Source organism: Thermobia domestica, chromosome 2, assembly GCF_964235325.1.
Source record: "Thermobia domestica chromosome 2, izTheDome1.hap1.1, whole genome shotgun sequence".
Classification (NCBI taxonomy): domain Eukaryota; kingdom Metazoa; phylum Arthropoda; class Insecta; order Zygentoma; family Lepismatidae; genus Thermobia; species Thermobia domestica.
In genome coordinates, this window is record NC_137455.1 from 346,114,637 (window position 1) to 346,120,395 (window position 5,759).

Consider the following 5,759-nt stretch of genomic DNA (forward strand, 5'->3'; position numbering starts at 1 on the left):
TACTTGTTAACTCATTTTTGCTTCTGTTTTTACCATCCACAACCATTTTGTGCTTGTCATACTCATTCTGATATCTCTAGTAAATTGAACACTTGGACTGGGACACAATGATTGTACTATTATACAGAAGATATCAAATATGTAAGAGTGCAACGGTCATCATGTATTTTCCATGTTAGCTGGTACTCTAAGTGCATACTTCATGATGCAACTAAATCGAACTATTCACACTGTTCATTGCTCGGACGAACGATCCTTTATTTCTACTTCAATCTATAGGAATAATTCTAAATCATACAACAAAACACTCACTATGCTCTATAAAAATTGTAGTGTTTTAATTACTTTTTATTGATTTTTTAAACTTTAAAATCAAGGAGGATTTATTCCAATACTACTTACCTATATATTTCAACTCCAAACAAAAGAGAAAATTGGGAATCCTAAGAAAAAGGACACACTACATTTACAAAAGTATCGACTTTTGTAAAAGCGTGTTGAGGTTAAGTGAATACTCATATTTGACTATCTTTCACTCTAAGCAATTGGGGTTGCGATAAAGCCTCTATATATAGATATATAAAACATATTGTTTTAAAATTGAACAATTTTTACGAAAGTATTTATTTAAATGTCAATAGTAGTTTGCTCCTCATTGGGTCAAATCTATCTCATTCTTGACTCATTTTATGCCATATTAGAAAAATAATTTCGTGTATCATATTTACCTTACTGTATAAACATTGAGTAGTTGCTACGAAAGATATCTCACCAAGTGAAGAGTCCGAATGGGGTATTTGAGTTGCCGAACGACATGTATCAGATATGAAAGTGAGTGTTAAACTATGTACATATGCAAATTTATTGCGGTTGAGGGCAACTTGGAGAAGCATGAGAGCCGGAAGAAATATGGCCGACCGTAGGGCTCAACAACACAGAGAGGTAAGGATTTACTGAATGGCCACCGAAATGAAGGTCAAATGTTTAGTATTAGATCTGCTATATATTGGGAAATATGAACATTATGGCCGCCATACTGAAAACGGCCATTTTGAATTTGGATTCACGATGTAAAAGAGAATGTGGAATATGCGGCATATTAAATAGCACTGAAATTTTACCAGGAGTTTATTGGTTTTAGCCGTTCTGTATAGTAGCTCCATTGTGAATCTTCGAGAACCGGTTCCGCCAGAACTTTAACTTTTTGGCCATCCCTACTCTGAGCCTCCCATTCCTGGGATTCCATACCATTATTCATTTAGATTAAAGAGAGTATAAACAAGTTAGATTCCTACGTTTTCAACCTCAAAAATCGCATTCAAGCGCTGATGTAATGATTACTCCATTTATACTGTAGAACATTTTTCGTGCAACTAGAGATTCATGGAGAGAGTGTTTTAAACTACTTGTTAGTCACATTGAACTGAAGTAAACTAATATGCAGTCCTGATAATAAACATGTAAAAGACGATGATGATTTCGTTTCAATGTTTCACTAAATTAATATTCACCTTGTATTATGAAATCCTAATACTCCTCAATTTGATTAAACATTTTTTTCAGAAAAAAAACTTTATTGGCTTCTACTTATTGCAACTACGGTGAAATTGGACACCCTCCTTTCAGGGAATTTCTAATAGGGGACGAGTAAATTCTAATGCTGGTTGACTGGGGGAGCGATTCATTTTTTTTCTTGTGAAGAAGCTACCTTCAGTACACCTTATATTCTTGAGTGCTTTTTTTTTCAACATATGCAACTCTATCCATCACGACCCTGGAACTCACTAAAGGAATAATTAACACTTCTGACGAGAGTATACATTTATTTATAAAAACTAAAATACAGTGTAACGGTTTCGACAACTTAACGTTATCTTCATCAGACACTAACTCTGTTAGTTCGAGTTGGTGTCTGATGAAGATAACATTAAGTTGTCGAAACCTTTACACTGTATACTCTCGTCAGAAGTGTTAATTATTTCTTTCAACGTATTTATGTATGTAAATAATTAAGAATTTCAATGGGCTGAAAGTAAACGCAGGAAGGTTAATCTCTCCTGGTCTTCTCCTAGCGATGGGTCTACCTCCGTGGACGTTAACGTATTAAATATTAAATAGATACTGTATGTATGAACATACACGAAGGGTGACGAATAGAAGTAATAAAGCAACGCTAACACAATGAGAGTGAGGTCCCTGATTCGATGCCAGGGTATGGGTTTGTGGTGGACAACATCCTGTCCGTAAATTTTCCTGTTTCCCATTTACATTCTCATTCCACCAATTGTTTAATGATAAACATTCACTTTTAATTATTTTTCGTCTGCTGCGAAAACCATATCCAACGAAATTGGTGTGAGTGATCAACCCTATGGGCTCCACCTGAATTAAATCCTTGCATCTATGCTAATAAATTATGTTGTTACTGTTATGAATTCTATTAGGAATACCAAGGGGGGAGCTTGTGAGGCCCACAAGCCAAAATAGCTGGATGTTCCAAGGATTAATATGGTAGAATTAGCACATTTATAGTACTCTAGGAGCTCAATAGAGACCCCACAGTAAATTCTATAATAAATAAGGTGATTTTCTGTAAATATAATCTCTTTGCTATTAGTAATGAATTCAGCAGTTTGAATTTAAGTTTTCTAATGTAGTACTGTTTCAAGGAATAAGAGTTGTGTATCTATTAATATATTAATAAGGATACACATTCTATTAGTCGCAAGAATTAGGAAAAATCTAAACTTAAAATATCACAGAAAATTATTTCTGGATGAGTTGAATGCGACTTCTCTTGTCATTTATTATTCTGCTATATCATATTATTATGATTTTGATATTCATGAAATGTGAGCCAACTAGTTTTCGTACGACCTTGGTAAGTTTGTCTCTACCTCACTGGCGTATTTAGGGGGGCTTCCGGGCTTAACCCCCCGAAATCTTGCTTACTATAGTAAAGTATATGAAATATCTTGCAGAATTTTCACATTTTTAAGTAAAAGCCCCCCCCTCCCGAAAGAGGAAAAAAAAACCTCCCGAAACAAAATCGTAAATCCTCCACTGCTCTACCTGTACATTATTGGTATTGTAGAGAGAACTACTAACAACATAAATTCCATAAGAAATTCGACACTTTGTATATTGGTATGGAACGCAGGGATTCCTTTAAAAAAATGATTCACCCCACTCTGACAATTGTTGTTGTTGTACCTGGCATACTATCATTGCTTTCGATCGATTCAGATCCTAACTTCTAAAAACAAGAAAGAAAAAAACATCTTAAAATTTCAATTGACTGTAGTAGCCCCGCACAGCGTAGTCGCTAATGCTCTCGCCTTAGGTGTGACAGGTCTCGGGTTCGCTTCCCTTTGGGGGCACTCGGTCGAAAAAATGTAAAAAGCTTTTTGAGGCCAGTCATCCTGAATGAAGTTTCCTGGGCTTTCGTCACTCCCACCAAGCAAACGCTCGGGTGGTACCTAACACAAACGATGGGGTTTTGTGCACAAACGAACACAAACGATGCACTAACCACTGACGCTGCTTTGACAGTTTGTGTTTGAAATCATAGGGGTAGCGTGAACTTCGCTCTCTATCAGTTTTTCGCTTATATCTCCGGAACTAATAAAGCACAAACGATGGGATCTTGTGCACAGATGAGCACAAACGATACACTAACGAATGACAGTGATCTCATCGTTGGAACTTCAAGTCGGGGTACCAAGTTCATACATCTGATATGATGAATGTTACCATTCTATTTCTCGTTATGTCTCTAATAACGACGTTAGTTTCCCTGAACAAAAGATAAAATTCAAGCTCTTTCGAGCATAAATGTTGAAGACTACATTGACATATTGAAAATATTTTCGGAAAGTGTCTCGGCGAACCTGACATTAATTTGACCGAAATTTTAGAAATGTGAATAACATCGTAAGTTTTACTGCATAAACATTAAAACGAGAACACATTTCAGCACTAAAGAAGCACAAGCGATTAATGTCTTTAAATATGTGCCATCATAAAATGTCCCACCCAACTTGCCAAAATGTCCCAGACAATGTCTCATCTTATCACCTATCACTTTATCAATTGCAGCTTTCATCTTTTCCTCTGCCCATTTACCTATCCATTTGTCCATTTTTACCTGAAAGAAATGAAAAAAACTATAAGATTTCGCATCGAAACTTCGAATATTGCTGTCTGATATTGTTCGCCAATACCTTGCCCGATACCTCCCGATCAATACGCATGATAATAATGTGTCTCGAAGGAATTTCTCTTGTAATGAAGGCAATGATATATTCCCAATTAGGATACAAAGCCTACAAAAGAAATTAAACACTACTTAAATTTATATTTAACTTACTTTTATTTCCATAACTAGCCTACAAAATTAAATACGTACAAATTAGAAACTACATAAAAACTTCACATCTTTGCTCCACATGTACACTCATGTCCAAAATGATTGTCGCATATCTATAACTGTCTTCTTGTAAAAATATAATTTGATAATTATTTTGCAGGGTACTTTTAATAACTAATGCTATGTGTATAATCGGGAAATATACATTTGTGGTAAATTTCATAGCAAAAGAATTATAAATACGAAAATTAGAATGAGTGAAACAAAATGTTGCTAAATGGACAAGAAAGCTTTATTTTCGTTTTATTATTCTTATTTACTGGTCTTTTGACATGAAATTTGTCACATGCATGTATTTGCCGATTATACACATACTAACATTATAAGAAATACCGGGCGAAATCGTTATCACGTTGTATTCCTACAACAATATATTTATAGACATGCTACAATAATTTTGGACATGAGTGTCCTTACACCTTTCAACTTGCTGTCTCGGAGTGTTGGCGCCACGCTTCCCTTGCAAAGAACTACTAACACGTGGCAAAATAGTGTTGCTATCGTGTTTCAAAAATAAGATCCATACACTGTACGAGGTAATACACCGTCCGATAGTATCTGACCTTTCCTGGATAGGAAAGAACACTTACCATGTTTAATTTTTTTCAAAAATTTGCAGTTTTCTCAAAATTAAGGTGAATATATTTTTAAATTGTTGTATGATTGTCCTAGCGCCAATTATAATCAAATTAACGATGGTCTTGACAATTGGACTTTTTGTTCTGTCAAGCCAGTGCAACGACATTGCGGAATTTTTTTTAAGCATTAGATCGTTGATAATCTCTGTAATCTATAACATATTAACAAGGAGCAGAAAGTGCTGAAATTGCGTAAATTTCCACCGCGAAGTTGCCAACAACAGGATTCAGGAAATTCTTTGAAATTTTGTACCGAAATAAATTGTAGAAATGCTATTCCTTTGTGAGATATACTTGCACTATATTTTAATATTTACAAAACAATATATATATATTATATACAGAACATTTCACGTTTACATCTTAAATCCTTAGAATTTAAACCCTACAGCTTTTAGAAATGTCATACGTGCCTTCTCATGTTTTATCTGTAAATTCCTAAACTCAGCATAAATTTCCTCATGACGAACTCACTCCTTTTGACTTCTGCTGGTCTTTGGGCCTTCGAAATTCCCTTCACTATCGACATCATTTTCATGACACTTTCCAACCTGGAAGTTTCACTAATAATTCTCCAGTTTATTGCTTCTTGTTTATATTACCTTCCTCACCTAAAATTTGCTATTAATTCTCGTTCCCAATTGGCTCGTGATTCTCGTTTCTCATTGGCTTGTTATATCATTGTCTTATTA